At 35.3% G+C, this 19,930-nt stretch overlaps 1 protein-coding gene across 2 annotated transcripts in view; it reads left to right on the top strand.

Moving 5' to 3' along the window:
• The first annotated feature begins 15,683 nt into the window (after window positions 1-15,683).
• sgcd (sarcoglycan, delta (dystrophin-associated glycoprotein)) overlaps window positions 15,684-19,930 on the top strand; it is a 377,956-nt gene continuing 373,709 nt past the window's right edge. For both annotated transcript variants that reach the window (XM_073934268.1, XM_009295594.5), the window contains exon 1: window positions 15,684-16,155. The gene's annotated coding sequence lies outside the window, so the exon portion shown is untranslated. The remainder of the gene's footprint in view (window positions 16,156-19,930) is intronic.

Below are 19,930 nucleotides of genomic sequence, written 5' to 3'. Positions count from 1 at the left end.
AGGGCTCGATTTAAACGATCTAGGCGCAAAGTCTAAAGCGCTGGGGCAAAAGCATTAAGGGCGTGTCCGAATCCACTTTTTCTATTTTCCACAACGCATGGTCTAACAGAGTTGTGCTTATTTTCTTAAGAAGTTATGGGTGTGTTTTGAGCATAACGTGCATTAAACTAGAGAGTCCCATCACCCATTCCCTTTAAGAGTCAGTTGTGTCGCGCCATGACACATTTGCTATTTACATGGTGAAATATGTGAGTGTAAAACTGAGCACTTCACTAGATTACTGGATAGTTATATCCAAAGGGAGCACAAGGGACGGGACGTGAACGAACACAAATATGCAGTATGTGTGAATACCCGTATAAATAAAGATGAAATGACAAAATAAATTATAATTCATTTATAAATCATTAAAAACTTGTTAACAAGCTTTATTATCATTGTGAACTTGTCAAGTGCAATGAGGATTCATTTTGGAAATTAAAACAAAAGAAATAAAATAACCTAACTAAAATGACAGTACAAACATAAATAAATAAATAAATAAATAGTGTGCACACTTAAATTGATTGTACCTTAATGTGCTTATATATATATATATATATATATATATATATATATATATATATATATATATATATATATATATATATATATATATATATATATATATATATACATACATACAGTTGAAGTCAGAATTATTAGCCCCTCTGAATTATTACCCCCCCCCTGTTTTTTTCTCCCAATTTCTGTTTAACAGAGAGCATTTTTTTTCAACACATTTCTAAACATAATAGTTTAAATAACTAATTTCTAATAACTGATTTATTTATCTTTGCCATGATGACAGTAAATGATATTTGACTAGATTTTTTATACCCTTTTCTAAACAGATAAAAGTGACATTTAAAGACTTAACTAGGTGAACTAGGCAGGTTAGGGTAATTTGGCAAGTTATTGTATGACGATGGTTTGTTCTGTACACTATTGAAAAAAAAAAAAAACAGCTTAAAGGGGCTTATAATTTTGACCCAAAAATGGTTCATAAAAAATTTAAAACTGCTTTTTTTTCTAGGAAAAATAAAACAAATAAGACTTTATCTAGAAGTAAAAATATTATCAGACAGACTGTGAAAATTTCCTTGCTCTGTTAAACATCTTTTGGAAAATATTAAAAAAACTTAAAACTTAAAAAAACTTAAAAATAAAATTAAAGGGAGCTAATAATTCTGACTTTAACTGTGTGTGTGTGTGTGTGTGTGTGTGTGTGTGTATATATATATATATATATATATATATATATATATATATACAGTCAAAACAGAAATTATTCATACCCCTGGCAAATTCTGACAGTTTTTGCTAAAAGGCTAATAAAATATATATTTTCCCTCAATGATGCCTCTTTTACATTGTCTTATTATCTCTTGGGAGGTGTGTGTAATTTCTGGTAAAAAAAAAAAAAAAATTGGTTAGAAGTTGAGTAAAAGTAAATTTGGGTCATAATTTGCCTTTTTTATTTAATTTCAGGCTTGACTGTTTATACAGCTTTACTGAGAAATAAAGCAATAATAAAACAAACCAAGAATGAATTTTCATTAGATGGAACACAAGTTCAGTTTATAAGACACGATCAGTTGCACTGAATTCAGAACAGTTAATTTACTAATGATCATGACAATGCAGTTCAATACAAATGTCAAATTGTTGAAAAATGTGTTCCCCTGAAGGGCAGCCCTATCTACTGTAACAAAATCTTACATTTTTCAATGATATACAACTAACTGTTAAGTATATTTACTAGTTTTTTATTCAAATCAAAACCAAATGGATGGACATTTTGCATGTTACTTTTGCGAAAAAATATTAAAATTAGATCTACATATTTTGAGAGCAGTTTGCTTATGCACTTCAGGTATGCTGTCACAGTTGCATCAGATGGCTGTTCCCTAGACAGAGTGTTCATAAGTTCCTTTCTAAAGTAAACTTGATGTCCCTTTTTATTAAGCACCCCAAAGCAGGGCAAGGCTTGATCATACACGTAATCCCATATGTGAGTGTATGTGTATGTTTGGCACCAGCTTCCTGTCAATGTGTATAAGAGAGAAAGAGTGACATACACTTACCCCATAGAGACAGATTGATTAACAGGTCTTGCTTTACTGTGTTTTTTTTTTTTTTTTTTTTTTGTGGTGCTAGGGTCAGATGTGGTTGCTAAGCAACAGAGATGCCCCTGCCCCACTGAAACTGATTTGACCATATGCCAATGGCTCATGATGATGACACTCATTTGTTTAAACATTATTTAAAAATCACATTTATTATACATCACATACATGAGCTGAATGCTGTAATGCTTTAATTCTGTACATAATTTTTATCATCCAACAGGTTTTTAAAAAAGAAGGCTTAACAATTTGAAGGCTGTGGTTAATAACACAGTATAAATCCATACAGTAACAAAACATCATTCCCAATATTAGTACAGAAGTTGCAGCATACATTTCATGCAACATATATAAAAATGTTTCAAGGTTTTCTTTGAATGTTTCTAGTAAGGCTTTTCTGAAATTCTTTTATACCATAGGCAACTTTGAAGGACTGCTTGAAAGAAAAGTTATAAACTGTAAGGTTTCTTTGTTGAATAAAATATACATAAAAGCATATGTACATGCTTTTATGTATATTTTATTCAACAAAGACACATTAAATAGATTGGAATATTTTATTTAAACTTTACATTCATCAAACTATCTTGAGGGGAAAATGCAGCCCAACTGTTTTTAACATTAATGATAATTAAAAAAATAAATCAAATTACAGATAAATTACATTTTAAAATACATTCAAATAAAATATGTTGTCTCACAGTGTTGTAGTTTTTACAGTACATGAAGTGTAAAGAAAAATATACCAACTACAAACTTCTGAAGCACTCAAAAATTACTTTTTTCACAGAGACCTAGAAGGGATGTGGATGAAAAAAAAAATTGGTGGGAGAAAAAAAAATCGCTCACGAAGATGTTTTGCGAGGGAATGCAAAGATGTTTTTCCACAAACATTTCCTGTTCACTTCATACATGTCACCCTACCGTGGATTCTCCCGTATTTTACCACTCTATCCTGCTATCATCCTATCATTAAGAATTTTCCCATATTTCTCATATATTTTTAATCTTGAAAGCACATTGAAATTAAATTTAAAAATGTCTGCATTTACTGTTCACTTCATACATGTCACCCTACCGTGGATTCTCCCGTATTTTACCACTCTATCCTGCTATCATCCTATCATTAAGAATTTTCCCATATTTCTCATATATTTTTAATCTTGAAAGCACATTGAAATTAAATTTAAAAATGTCTGCATTTACTGTTCACTTCATACATGTCACCCTACCGTGGATTCTCCCGTATTTTACCACTCTATCCTGCTATCATCCTATCATTAAGAATTTTCCCATATTTCTCATATATTTTTAATCTTGAAAGCACATTGAAATTAAATATAAAAATGTCTGCATTTACTGAATCAGCGAATGCATGAGCTCTGACTGACTGACGCGCTTCGTATGATAAACTGATCCCAGATCAGCTTCTGTACACGCCATTTAAAGTGACACCTCTGTTATCAAACAAGTGAAGAGCAGCAAATTAATATTTTGTTTTGTTTTGTTTGACAACAAAGGTGTCACTTTAAATAATCTAAAATGAAAGCATTCGATTACTTAGTTAACTGTGCTCATTTAAAAGAACATTTGTTGTTTAAAATAAAACATGCAAGAAGGATATATTTACATATTATTAAGTGTATTTGTCTGTTTAAACACATCTAAATCCCAAAGTGTCCTGCACTTTTACTCCTCTTTAAATGGTGTGTACAGAAGCTGATCTAGGATCACTTTATCATATGAAGTGCGTCTGTCAGTCGGCAATTATACATGTATTCGCTTAATCAGAGGTTGTTAAAAATATATGAGAAATATAGGAAAATACTTAATGAAGGGTGATAGAGGGATAGAATGGTAAAATACAAGAGACTCCTGGCAAAAACAGGAGGGTTGAGATGTAAGAAGTGAACAGGAAGTGTTTGTAGAAAAAGAGTTTTGCAAGATAACGCTAAACATTTTTGCAAGACAACACAAAACATATTAGCAAGATAATGCAAAACATCTAAGCGAGATAACAAAAAAACATCTTAGCAATATAACGCAAAGCATCTTCGCGAGAGAACGCAAAATATCTTGGCGAGAGACCGCAAAACATCTTTGCGAGAGAACGCAAAACATCTTTGTGAGATAACGAAAAACATCTTAGCGAGATAACACAAAACATCTTAGCGAGAAAACGCAAAACATCTTAGCGAAATAACGCAAAACATCTTAGCGAGATAACACAAAACATCTTAGCGAGAAAACGCAAAACATCTTTGCGAGATAACACAAAACATCTTAGCGAGAAAACGCAAAACATTTTAGCGAGATAACACAAAACATCTTAGCGAGATAACACAAAACATTTTAGTGAAAAAACGCAAAACATCTTAGCGAGATAACACAAAACATCTTACGAGATAAAGCAAAACATCTTAGCGAGATAAAGCAAAACATCTTTGTGAGGCAAAAGCAAACAAAAAATTGAGTTAGTTGACCATCTAAGCTGAGTGATCTGCGGATAAGGGCCTTAGATTTGCCTAGAATTTGCCAAAAGCCATCTGAAAGACTCTTAAACCTCACTGCCAAAATATCAATGGAATGCCCTTACAACAACTCGCTGAATGTCCTTGAGTGGACCAGCCAGAGCCCAGATCTAAATCCCATTGAACATGTCTGGAGAGATCTGAAAATGGCTGTACACAGTCGCTTCCCATCCAACCTGATAGAGCTTGAGAGGTACTGCAAAGAGGAATGGAAAAAAATTCCCGAAGACAGGAGTGCCTAGCTTGTGGCATCATATTTAAAAAAGAGTGCATCAACAAAGAATTGAGCAAAGGCTGAGAATACTTATGTACATATGATTTTTCAGTTTTTTTATTTTAAATAAATTTGCAACAATTAAAAAAAATCATTTTTTTACATTGTCATTATAGGGTATAGTACAGTATGTAGAATTTTTAGGAAATAAATGAGTTTAATCAATTTTAGAACAAGGCTGTAACATAAAAAAATGGAAAAAGTGAAGCACTAATACAGATGCACTGTAGATCCACACTATTTAAACATAAATGTGACCTTTATATATATTTATATATCTTTATATATATATATATATATATATATATATATATATATATATATATATATATATATATATATATATATATATATATTTATACATCTGATCAGATTTGAATACAATAAGTAACCCTTGAGTAAATATGTCTAGCATATTTATATATGTCTAGTATAGCATAGTGTTGTTTTTTTTTAATGACTCTAGAGATTTGTCCAACAGATACCTGTGTTGTGAATGTAATGCTGCTTTCTCTTAATTCAAAGCATTATTAGTCTTTGTCTTAGCAATCATTGTCTTAGCATAACTGGAGTACAGGGAGTATATCCTTTTAGAACAAAAATAAATGGGGGAATTCTTTTTTTTTTTAATTAAATGTTGCTGCAATTTATATGAAATGTAATTTATTAAACAATAACAAACCACAATATAAAGATTTTAAATCAGTGGAAAGAATAGCATCTTAGTTTTCATTCAGCATAATATATATTAGGTTGTAAAACCTAACATTGGAAATAAAATTTTTTTGCTCTGGAGCAAATAACTGAAGATTGCAACCAAATATTGCCTTTAGATATACCCAAAACCAATTATATTTCACAATGGACCACTATACAGACATCTATCAAACTCCTGAATAAGTGTCCCTCAGAGGAATGCTCTAAGCAGGCAATGAGAGGCTGAAAGGCCACCAACACACTGGAAGTCCCATCTACAAAATCCTTGAAAAAACTTTTCAAATAGGTGCTATCTTCACGAATAAACCACATATTTACCATCTTAACAACTTTATTATAACCTTAAAAGTCTCAAAAGTACCTTTTTGCGGTCCAACAGCTCCAGTATTTTTCCAACTATAGTGAATTTAAACCTTTGGTTACCCAGCCACTTCATGAACCATGCAGAACTGCGGGATACATGTTGATATACTTCTATGGTATGGTGTAGTGAAAAATAATATACATGAAAGACAGTTGTTTTAAGGGAACCACTTTAATAAATGTGCCCTGTAAATCACTTAAAAAAATGCTACACCTCACAAATTCAAAGGACTTGTTGAATTATTCAGAGTTATGTAGCTTATATAAACTCTGCATACATACTCTCTAAATCAAACACTTTCTGATGCAAAGCCTACATTTCTAGGCTGAGCTGTGCATTGATGGTTTCAAGTGAGAGATATTTGTGGAATTGTAAAGTCTTATTAAATTGATAAACCCATGTGTGAAATCAAATATTCTGTTTGCCAGCATAAATCACATTTAAATTGGTTTCTCGAGTTGTTACATAGTCTTTATTGACTGAATTTCTGAGATAATTTTATCAAATCGTATAAACATTACTGAATATGATCATTTATATCCTATTAGGCACATAATGTCAACTCACAGACTCTGAATCCTTAAATAGGCTAATTCAATCTTTGCTTTGAAACAGGAGGAAACAGTGCACAGTATGTCTGATATTTAAGTGTAATTTATTTATTTTTTATTCATCATGCATGTATTTGGGATCAGACTCTCACTTATAGTTGACTAGACATCCAGAATAGTATTGAAATAATCGACAAATCAGTCAGTGCTTTTACATGGATGCTTTAAAGCTAATTATGCTAATTTGTGTAATGTCATGTAAATGCAGAAATCCCAAGTCTCCCGGAGGTTCTGGAAGTCTCCCACAAATGCATAGAGACTGCCCGCAAATGAATGATAATGTCCCGGAAATCTTGCGTCACATGCTCTGTCCTTAAATAGTCTTCACCGCACTACTTCCAGCTCTTCAGGTACGTCGACCGCACCTCAACCCCACCACTCTTTAGGTATGTTGCACGCATCTCACCGCCACCGCTCTTCAGGTACGTTGTGTACAAATCACCCCCACAGCACTTAGGTAGGTCGCACACAACTCATCCCCACCGCTCTTCAGGTACGTCACGCACAATTCAACCTACCGCTTTTCAGGTACATCGCATGCATGCGCCCGCACCATTTTTCAGATATGTCATGTGCACAAGCCCCCACCGCTCTTCAGATACGTCGTGTGCACACGCCCCCACGCTCTAGAAATAACAAAACAGGAGGATTGCAGGAGATTGGTCTACAATACGGTAGACTCCCGGGGAAAACGGGTGTGTTGGCAGGGATGCAGTTCAATTTGATCAGCTGTGGTTGGAAATTAGGCTGTTTTAATCTTCCAAGGGCTTATTATGCAGTCCTGTCACCATCTTGTGGATAGACAACATCTACCATCTTTGGTCAGCTTCTTATGACGTGCTGTCTCTCAGAAATTAAAAATATATATTTAAAATAAATAAATATAAATGTATTATATATATTTATAAATATATTTTATTAAAAAATAAATATATTTTAAAATAGACACTGTCCTTATAAATAAACTGGATCGTGGCAATCTAAACAACTACATTCTTGACTAAAAGAGCCTCAAAAGTACATTATGTTGTCCAATAGCTGCAATATTTGCCAAACTGTAGAGTGTCCTCTGCTCCAAGTCCTCTGCTTGGAGGCTGTTCAAATGCTGTTATTACAAAATATTGTAAGGCAATCAGACAATCAGATTCAAGAAGCAGACAGAACTGCAGAACTGTTGAACATATTTCTTTACCTTGGTTTTATCTACCTTCTGAATGATTTTGATAATATGTAACTTTGACAAAATATCTGATAAGAACCTTATAATTGTAAGATGACACTATATATGCATATATACACACACACACACACACACACACACACACACACACACACATATACATATATATATATATATATATATATATATATATATATATATATATATATATATATATATATATATATATATTAGAGCTGTCAATTGATTAAAATAATAGCTATATAATCACAATTTTTTTGGAAAACAAATCTCCATTAATTGCATTTAAAAGACTGAAAATTGTAATTTTGGCTATTCAAATGTAAAATTAATATAAGTGCAAGACAAAAACTATTTAAATTAAAAATATAATTGTTTATTAGAATTTGTGTTTAACTTGTAACACAGATTTCTTCATGTAAACAACAAACTTACAATGAACTATCAAGATCCTGGCTTGACAGCCATATTTATTACAGAAATTAAAACAGATTATTACATTTCTTAATCCGTAGTGGAAATTTCATGTTTCAAGAAAATGTTAAATGTAATAGAGCCCCGTTACATTATTCCTTCATAAGCCCATTTCAGTCAGATAATTCCTGCTTTCAGATCCAATAAGTGAACGTCAAATCAAGCAGATCTGTGCTGTCTGAAGAAAAGGTGGACATATATAAATAAATACATTCTTAAAAATAGATAGAAATTTCAATAAAAAACAAAATTGTTGTTTTTATTTTTTATTTGTTTAACTACCACATAGTTACATTTATTTTTTTATAGGAAGCTTTTTGGTTGTGAGTATAAAGGATTTGTTTTATTTGCTGCTCTATCATTGTTTAAAGTAAAAAAAAAACAGGATCATACTTTTATGATGTTAGTTTTAATACATTAAAAAAATAAAACCAGAGAAATCCTCTGGCTTTTTTCATTTTTTGCTGTATCGAAAACGTACTGAACCGTGACACCACCATGACACCACTGTATCCTATCGAACCGAACCATGATTTTTGTGAATCATTACACCCCTAATATATATATATATATATATATATATATATATATATATATATATATATATATATATATATATATATATATATATATATATATATATATATATTAGGGATCTAACGGTATCAGAATTTCACGGTACGGTAATACCTTGGTATGAATGTCATGGTACAGTATTTATTGAATCATTTACAGGAAAAAACAAAACTTATAAAAATACTCCAAAAAAGTGCCAAAAGTGTCAATGACATAAAAATTTGCCATCTATCTGTAAGCTTTGAAACAGGAACTTCAATTTTAATAACAAAAAAATATTAAACCATGTAAAAAAATAAAGTTTCAATTTAGTATTGTTGAAAACTCATCACATTCAACATTTAATCACTCACTCACTCACTTAGATAGAGATGGGTTTAAAGGAAAATTATCTTATAAATATAATCTGGTAAAAGCTGGTATCTCTGGGTATTTACAATGTCCCCTGCAACAGAAAAAAACCCTCTCATTTGGGACTGAGGTTTCTGGGACAGAGATATGACTTGGCCCAGGTTGACAGCAGTGGGTGACGTTGTGCATTGTCTTTCCCCCACTTGAGAGGACAAGCCATGAGTGAGATAGAGGTCTCTTTGCAGTACAAGTCAATGTCTGCATCAATCTAAACAGTGTGCTGTGTTTCTGCAGTCCCCATGACTGTTATTAGTCGTATTCCCCAACTTGCAGGCACGTGCACACATAGGGCTCAACCTGTGCAGTGCACATGCCCTTTTTAGTTTTGGATAGAAAGTGTCCTCCCAAAATGATCAAAAGTGCCCCCGCGACGCGACACACCCTCCGTCCCGCCCTTCAGTAGGCGCGCGACAACACCGCTCTTGAGTATGCGCGCTCAACCCCCCCTCCCTGCTGTACAGTACGCGCGCGACAACACAGCTGATCAGAACGCGCGCGACAACACCGTTATTCAGTACGCGCGCAACAACACCGCTATTCAGTACGTGCGCGGCGACAACACCTGCTTTAGATTCCATCATTTCCAGCTATTTTTCATCCCCGCTTCTAGCAGCACACTCCATTTCCGCATTACTGGATCTGTAGCGACAACAGACCGCAAAGGATGATGGCCAAGCCTGGCTGATGGGAATTGTAGTTTCTGCTACCTCCCGTTCGCTTCATTCGCCTGAGCAAATTTTTTCAGAAGACCTATAGTTTTATCGAGTCATGCGACTACGGTAATATCGAAAAAAAATAATATTGCGGTATGACGGTATTTACAATACCATTACATCCCTAATATATATATATATATATATATATATATATATATATATATATATATATATATATATATATATATATATATATATATATATATATTAGTATTCAGTATATATTTTTTCACTTCATAGATGCCGGCTAGTTCTGCTTTAGTTTCTGCTATATATTATTTTTGTTTTAGACATAACTGGCAAAATAATACATGTTATCAACAAATCACATGGTGAAACTGAGACTGACATGATGTAATTAACACATTGATGTTGGAAGTGAGACATTTTACTGCTGAATTTCCCACCTCTGACTGTGTCTTGAAAACAACATTAAAATCTCCTGTACACATCAGCCAGTTTACTGATTTGCATGTAAACACCCAAAAAACTGTTTCTGAAAAAAATGATCTTTGATAGTACTTAATTCATTTTGTACATGTACATGTGCTCAGTGTTGTTCTACTATGAATAAGCCTCATCACTTTTTGCTGTTCCCAAGCTGTGTTGATGGAGAATTGATAGAAGTGGATGTCCGCACAGCAGAGACGATGCGGTTGAGAAATGAAAGTGTGCTTATCTGTGTTGCCAGATTCATGCTGCGTGCGGTTTACAGGAATAGTCCAGAAACTGCACATGATGATCGCATACAGTTTCCATAAGCTTGAAGCACCACATGATCAATTTTATCATAAAAATGGTTTAAATGAATCTAGAATGTCTCAGATGTCAATCAACAATACATTTTGAAAATTCTTTGTGAATGCATAGACGGCTAACATCCTTCCGTACAGTAGTTGCATAATTCTAAGTATTTTCAGCTATCAGAACTGTTCTTGTTCTTCGTTTCTGTCTGCTATTTTTATTTTGGACTTGAGGTGTCTTGTCCTGTCTGTTCAGATTTCGAGACAGTGTCATGTTATAAATAGCTCATCCCTGTGTTTTATACTATTTATTGGGACACAGAGTTAGGACGGAGAAATGTTCTATTTTTCTGTAGTCTATGGAAAGGCCTTACAGTCTATAGAAAGACTTTGACAAGCTAGTCCATGTGTTTTTAAATAGAGAAAGAGCTGAACTCTGCAAGAGCAGAACTTGGCTGCCTTCCACTTCATTTTTTATGCTTTTCCGTCACTAACTTCTCTGCCTCATTGATTCGGATGTACGTCATTACTTGTGTTGCATGAATACCCACTACAGGCAGAAGCTGTATGATAGGCTCGATTAGGATGTCCCAATGTCTTGATCATTTGCAATTGTAATATTTTTATTCTTAATGTTTTCCTTAAAACCTCATTTGATGCATTATTTGATGTTTTTGAATGATCAGGCGGCTGGAAAAAAACATGAATGACAAAAATAACTAAAGTTGGCTGATTAAAGCAATTAAAAAACTTTTAAAACATTAAAAATTTTAAAGTTTTTTTTAAACATTTAAAACTCAGGCTCACTGGAAATTGGAGTTTGGCTATTTTTCCTGAAAAATCTGAAATATGTTGCTCTGGGTACATTTCACTGCAGTGTTCAAATGAAATATCCACAAAATGGCGGTGTTTGTGGTATTCATTACCTATGCTAAACCATAATCTAAACCTAAACGCATTCACTCAGGGCCTCAATGTCAATGATGATCACTTTGAATGGGTGACGTCTAGGCATGGGCTGGCAAAAGATTCTGATGGTATTATTAACTTGGATACAAACATCATGGTTTCATGGTATTGTGATTACTGCTCTAAAAGGTTACTTTTAAGTGTCTGGGTACACAACTAAGAGTGTTTTTGCACCTGCCTCATTTAGTTCTGTTAAATCACAATAATGTTTGTTTACCCTCTTGGTGTGGTTCGTTTGGGTAGGTGTGTGTAACGAGGAAGCTTCAACAGTGTTTGAATCCATATGAAGATGTTTATTAAAGGGCTTGTGCAAAGACATCAACGTGTAGACAGGCAGAAAGTCTGCAACAAGTGAGCAGTCCAAAGCAGACCAAAAGGGCAAAGGCAAATAACGTACGTGATCAGAACAGGCAGGGTCAAACACAGGATAGCAGTCATGAAAGTCACTTGGAACAACGCTTGGCAAGGAAGGTAAACATGGCAATGAAAATCACTTGGAACAATGCTTGGCAAGGCAGGTAAACTGGCAATATTTTGCAAAGTAACATGGCTTACGTTTTTGAGTCAATAGTTGGGCTAGGGCCCCCTCAGCTGGCGTAGTGTTAAACCCCCCCCACCACCCCTCTAGGAGACACTACTGGAGCACCCCCGTTGTCTGGGAGCTAGATGGTCGGGCCTGGCTCGATGAAATTCCTCGATGAGAGAAGGGTCCAGAATGTCCTTGGTAGAAACTCATGTTCACCAGATATTGGAGCTGACCTCCTCATCTTTTCGACTCCAGCAACTAGTTTACCTTGTGCGCAACAGTAGCAGGCTTGAGACTTCCGCTGGATTCATGGTAGACAAAGTATTCTGTAACGAGGAGGCTTCGACAGTGTTTGAATATATATGCAGATGTTTATTTAAGGGCTTGCGCAGAGACATCAACGTGTAGACAGGCAGAAAGTCTGCAACATGTGAGCAGTCCAAAGCAGACCAAAAGGGCAAAGGCAAATAACGCACATGATCAGAACAAGCAGGGTCAAACACAGGATAGCAGTCATCAGAGTCACATGGAACAACGCTTGGCAAGGAAGGTAAACATGGCAATGAAAATCACTTGGAACAATGCTTGGCAAGGCAGGTAAACTGGCAATATTTTGCAAAGTAACATGGCTTGCGTTTTTGAGTCAATAGTCCGGCGAGGGCCCCCTCTGCTGGCGTAGTGTTAAAAAAACCCTCCACCTCTAGGAGCCACTCCCGGAGCACCCCCATGTTCTGGGAGCTGGGCGGTCGGGCCTGGCTCGATGAAATTCTTTGATGAGAGAAGGGTCCAGAATGTCCTTGGCAGAAACTCATGTTCACCAGATATTGGAGCTGACCCCCTCATCTTTTTGACTCCAGCAACTAGTTTACCTTGTATGCAATAATAGCAGGCTTGAGACTTCCTCTGGATTCATGGTAGACAAAGTATTCTGTAACGAGGAGGCTTCGACAGTGTTTGAATCCATATGGGGATGTTTATTAAAGGGCTTGCGCAGGGACATCGTGTAGACAGGAAGAAAGTCTGTTACATGTGAACAGTCCAAAGCAGACCAAAAGGGCAAAGGCAAATAACGTACGTGATCAGAACAGGCAGGGTCAAACACAGGATAGCAGTCATGAGAGTCACTTAGAACAACGCTTGGCAAAGAAAGGTAAACATGGCAATGATTGCGGACTAATTTCATTGGCTGTTGCTGCTATAATGATCATGTCAGCCCCAACTTCCAACCTCATTCTGAAAATACCTCTATGTACATTTCTGGAGACCGGGAAATACGTCCTAGGAGGTAAGTTTTTTTGTTTTCGCGAATCGACAAGAGGCCACTGTGTACGCTTTTTGAGATCTCAAAGTTCTCTTGCGAGTGCCTCGTGCCTGCTGTTCTTGCATAAACCCACCAGAGGCGGTTGTTGACTGACTGTTAGACTGACTGAATGACTGACTGACCAATCGACTGACCCACCCTCCTCCTATCCTAAAACCAACCAATTTTATCGATTGACCTGCCCACCCACTTTCCTAAACCCAACCAACAATTTTTTAAAAGCAATCCAGAAAAAGCCCTTTATTTTAAAAGCCCTCGTCTGATTTTTACCATGTTTTCAGAATTTACCACATTCTCACCCTGTTATTTACTTGATTAGTTTAATTTTTGGATTCTGTTTTTGTCTAACCTGCTTTCTGGAACTGTTTTTCACCAGACTCGAACCCCGTCGTTGTGGTTAACTCAGCGTCTCAAGTCCCCCTCTTCATCACAATACTGCAATATGTGAGATTCTGAGCCACTATGACAGAAAAAATTATCCAAATGAATAAAAATACATACTGTGAAGGTGTTTGTTTACATGCTTTGTGCAATTACGAAAGTCACTGCGAGCTCTTTATAATACTGTGCAAAGAACTACATAAAAAATGCTTATTGACCTATAATATGTCAATGTTAGTATAAAAAAATGAATGTTATAGGTGATCTACTGCTTCTTAGTGTTTATTTTACATAGAAACTGCAAGTGTGTTTTTTTGGTTTTGCAGAAATGTAGCGAGGGTTATGTATTCTTCAATGAGCCTGGGTTGTAAAATTCATACCCTACAGTGTGATGAGAGTAAATTAAGTACCCTCTGCCCATCATGTGGTACAGTTCATGAAGCCGTCTGAAGAGTACACACAGGAGTTAATCTGTAGCAAAGTTTATAGTTTATGAAAGAAAGAGATGGGGGTAATACAGAATAAACCTATGTATATAAATAAGTAAATTCAAAACAAAAGTAGAAAGACCTCACATAAGCATTAAGTGATCCTATACAGTGTTTTCATTTAAACTAGAGTACTGTACTAGATGCGTTTTTTTGTTTTGTTTTTTTTGTTTACAAAAAGCAGTATTGTCCATTATTGGCCTTATTATGAAATAGACTAATCCAAACTAGATATTTTGTTTTGAATAAACAGTATAGATGCTCAAGAGCACCACACTGTTTTCTTGAGTAATTTTAATTAGGTGGTAATGTCACTGCATGATGCAGAATGGATCCTTATTTTCACCTAGGGTCAGGGTGATGGTAAGATTACTGCTCCTTAGTTTGAAACTGTTGTATCAAATTTACTCATACTGAATAAGTATACATTACACACAGACTGTGAGTGGTACCTGGTGGACCGGGGGGAGACGTGCAATTTCTGGGAGATTATTATTAGTTTGAGTGAATATTTAAGACACTCCCGGAACTTCCGTGAGACTTGGGATGTCTGTCCCTCCATCCCCGGAAATGACTTTTCCCAACTTGAGATGTCTGCAGTTGTAAGTACATCAACAAACTGAAATAAAAGTCTGAGTTACTTCCGGTCCACACTCACTTTAAACATGTGAAATGTATTTTTTATTTGCCTGTCTGTTACACTTCACATCACAGATCGACACAGTGAAGGGTTTGATACACTTTCTATATCCATTCCAACTTGTCAGCAAATTGTGCCATGCAAAATGTTCCCCCAGAGTAAATAGTTGCATGACATTTACAGCTTATAGGTAAATTTTTCCATAACACCCAAAATGACAGCACACTTTCTTGCACTCCTGTGTCAGCCCAGCAGCTGCCATTGAAATGAATGGAAACACTCCCGGATAGCTCTTTAAAAAATTATTATTATAGACCTCTATGAAACATTGAATAGCGGCAGAACCAATCGACTAGTCAACCAAGCTGTAATGCCCTGATGTATTTCTCTCCCTCTCTTCCGTTACTTTATCCCTTCCTCTGCTTCTTAACCTACTCATGCTGTGTTCTCTCTCTATCTGTCTTTCTCTCTCTCCCTCCTTTGGATTTCGAATCATGATCCCCTCTGCTGCAAAGAAAACTCCACCTACTCAGAGCTGCTAATGTAGTCACTGACAGTGCAAGCTCTCTCCTGCACTCTCTCTCTCTCTTTCTCAGGCGCGTGCTCGCTCCACTCCGGTCCCACATAAATAAATAGCGTCAGAAGGATGTGGGAGAAGAGCGATGTTGCTGCCAGTGGAAAAAGAACAATGTTGAGGCAACTCTCCCCTGTTTATCTTCAGCACATGCTTCCAGTCTGGGGATTACAGGCACGTTCCCCTTGGATTTCTTGCCCACTGAAGGATGCTCTGTTCTGACGGCACTTCTGCCGTACCCACAGCGAGGACTATTGGACTTTGCTTACTGTTTCCACCTGATAGCCTTAGAGCAACTGATCCAGCCTGCCAGAGGAACCCATGGAGTCCATCCCCATGGTAGATGGTCCACTCTACATTTGCGCTTGGCAATAGACAACGAGGCAAAAAGATTAGAAAGATTGGCAGCCGATCAGCTCCATGGTTTTCTGACTTTATCAAGGCTGTGATTTTTGGCATCTGATAAAGAGGTAGGACTTTGTTTTCGCTGCACTTTGTGTACTTTCATCACTCATAATGGTTGTCCAGATTTGCAGTGTGGTGCTTTGGGATTAAACTCTAAGCACTCTGTATTTTAAATAAGTTTTAATACAATCTTTTAAAGGCATAGTTCATCCAAAATTAAACATTCTGTCGTCATTTATTCACCCTTTGCTTGTGTCAAACCTGTTTGACTTTCTCTCTTATCTGTTGAACACAAATAAAAGCTGGAAACCATTGACTTCCATAGTATTTGGTTCTCCTATTATGGAAGTCAATGGTTAAAGGTTTACAGATTCCGTCATGATATATTCTTTAGTGTTCAATAGAAGAAAGAAACTGAAGGTTTGGAACCACTTGAGGGTTAGTAAATAGTCATTTTTTGGTGAACTATCTCTTTAAGATGCTGTCCATCTTTCATTCTGTTTCTTTAGTTGACTCCACAATGATGGTTCTAATCTCCATAAAATGGCTTTATTTAGTATTTAAGGCATGGGTGAACCCATTTGAGCCTTATGTGTTACTTTAGACTCGCCGAGCAGAAGCACATGGTGACTTTTTGCACTATTGTGGACGCAGGTGATGTGTGATGCCTGCTGAGGTGGCTCATTACTCTGAGCCAGGAGACTGAGCCTACATATCGGCTGAAACCAGTTCTGTTGCTCTGCCAAAACATCTCTGTCACACTCACAAATGCCAAACACGCTGTGGCGTTTTTCCCATCCTCAATGGCAGGCTGTATTTCTGCTTTCTGGAAAGAAAGATGTGTTGTATATACGGCAGAATCTTCATCTGCTGGGAGTTGTCGCTGCATCTCAAGAATCTGATTTAGCCAGAAGGCACATATCCGCTACGTTTATGTCCACGATTTCTTGTTTAGTGACATTCAGTCTTTTTCTCATATTCCATGTCTTTGCACAATGCCTTATGAAGTGTCACATTCCCATTTTCTCCCACTTAGGAAGATATACTGGTGTCAGAAAGTCACTGTGAAGATCTTCAATATGTACTTACAGAGTGAAATTAGAGTGCCATTGACTAGTTTTTCAGGAGAGCCAGAATGAAAAGATGTAGAATGAGTCAGTTGTGTTGGAGATCTAATGAGCACCTGAGGGCAGGCTGGCAGATTTTCTGGCCAGGGGAATGGAAAATCCCTCTTTAGATTTTAAGAGATTTTAATTGTGTGAGAAAGGGAATTTAGTTGCTTTGCTTAGCTGCTTGTGACTGAACAGATCTGAAGCCCAGAGTGGCAATTGCAAATGTGAGAGTTTTTCTAAACCATCATGAGTTTGCAATATTTATAGAACGCAGGTTAAAGGGGTTGTTCACTCCAAAATTAAAGTTTACTTACTATTTACTCACCTCCAGCTTTTTCCAAACCTTTATGAGTTTCTTTATTCTGTTGAACACAAAGAAGAATTTTGAAGAAAGCTGAACACCTGTAATCATTCACAAAACAAATACTGTGGAAGACAGTGGTTACAGGTCCAATAGGTTTAGAACAGGTATACGGTGAGTAAATGATGACAGAACTTTCAGTTTTGGGCAAACTATCCTCTTAAGAATAAAGGTATTAAAGACAAATAAATGCTCAAACAAAAATCTATAAAATAAAATATAAAATTATTTCTATAAAAATAAATACATTCTCTATACGATAGTTATGCACTGTTTCTGCAGAGAACATAGGTACTTATACCTTTTTAAATATATATATATATTTAAAATATATGTATATATATATATATATATATATATATATATATATATATATATATATATATATATATATATATATATATATGTGTGTGTGTGTGTGTGTGTGTGCGTGTGTGTGTGTGTGTGTGTGTATATATATATATATATACACACATACATACAACAGTATGTATATATATATACAACAGTTCTTTCTCGTTCTCGAATAGCACAGCACTCGTACAGCCTCTTCACTCTTGTGTATTACTCCAACCACATAGATGACAGCAGATCAATAGACTCACTGCAATTTGACAAATATTGCAGCTGTTGGACAACATAATGTACTTGAGGCTTTTTCAGCCAAGAATGTGGTTGTTTAGATTGCAACTATGCAGTTTATTTATAAGGACAGTGCCTATGGGCACATGAGAGTCTATACAAAATCTCCAGTAACAAAAAAGTTGCTAGATTTGACGCTAGTCTTTTTTTTTGTAAATTTATCTCTGAGGGGGTCTGAAAAGTTGCTAAATATAGCGACAACGTTGCTAAGTTGACAACACTGTGACAGAGACCGCATATTAAGTCCTTAGGGGGGAAAAAACTGTATTTTCTTTTCGTATTTCAAACTACAGCTGACCAAATCATTATGAAACAGGTAAGTGACACTCTTAAGTAGATCTCTTTCTTTTTTATGTTGTAGTGCTGTATTTATACCATAGTAATCTGCTAGTATTGTTTGTATAAGTTCCTTTGGCTTTTTTTGGGCTTAATAATTGTGATCTCCCAATTTCAACACTGAAATGCTGGAAAATCTCTGTAGACTGATGGCATTTCATGCCGTTGAGATTGACAATCGTAAAATGTGAGCAAAATCACCTGTTTTGTCATTACTTGAGTTATTAGAGATGAGAATAATTTAAATAGCTCTAAAAAGACAGTTTCGGCTGTTCTGACAGTCAGCTGCAGATGTGAATGAATGGTGGACGAAAGTAGTTCCTCAAAAAGGATTTTTGAGACTCTCTGTGTTTAATTTTCTTTTTTATATACACGATCATGCAGTCGAATTATTGTATTAACGCAATATCACACTCATAGCTGTGCTATATGGCTGTACATTGACACTGGAGGGACACTAAGGCACTTGGCGATCTACAACCATATTGCACTGCTACTTCTGTAATATTGCTTATATATATTTATATATTTATGGATAAAACAAAGACCATGCAGGTCAGGTAGTTTAAACGGTAGGCTACAAATAATTAATTGGTCATTAATTAATTAATTATTCAAAATCTAATCGAATCGTGCCTTTAGAATCGAAAATGTAATCGAATCGAGGATTTGGAGGATCGTGACAATATTCAAATATTTCCCAAATGATGTTTAACAGAGCAAGGAAATTTTCACAGTATGTCTGATAATACTTTTTCTTCTGGAGAAAGTCGTTTTTTTTTTTATTTTGTCCAGAATAAAAGCGGTTTTTAATGTTTTAAGAACCATTTTTAAGTCAAAATCTTTAGCCCTTTTAAACAATTTTTTTTAGTTCACTAGACTACAAAATAAGCCATTATTATACAATAACTTGCCTAATTACTCTATCCTGCCTAGTTAACTTAATTAACCTAGTTAGGCCTTTAAATGTCAATTTAAGCTGTATAGAAGTGTCTTGAAATATAAACAAGGGGGCTAATAATTCAGGGGGGTAAGCTGTCTTCAACTACATATATATATATATATATATATATATATATATATATATATATATATATATATATATATATATATATATATATATATATATATACTAATAAACAAAGGTTGGTATGTGGTGTCTGTTGCAATAAATTAAACTAATATAATCTGAATAATTAAACATCTTTATGAAAACTAGATTTTTTAATGGACAGGCTTTGATTTTGACTAAATGAAAACATATAACAAGGCAGACAATCAAGGAGAGATTATTCCAAAACAGGCTTCTGGAAAATGGAGAAGAACCTTTCTTCAGTTAGATTTATTAAATGTTACAATTATCCATGTTGTCCCCTAAGGCTCAGCTGT

The sequence above is a fragment of the Danio rerio genome, chromosome 21 (assembly GCF_049306965.1).
Source record: "Danio rerio strain Tuebingen ecotype United States chromosome 21, GRCz12tu, whole genome shotgun sequence".
NCBI lineage: Eukaryota > Metazoa > Chordata > Actinopteri > Cypriniformes > Danionidae > Danio > Danio rerio.
The sequence above is the reverse complement of the archived record's forward strand: the minus strand, read 5'-3'. Positions and strand labels throughout refer to the sequence as shown.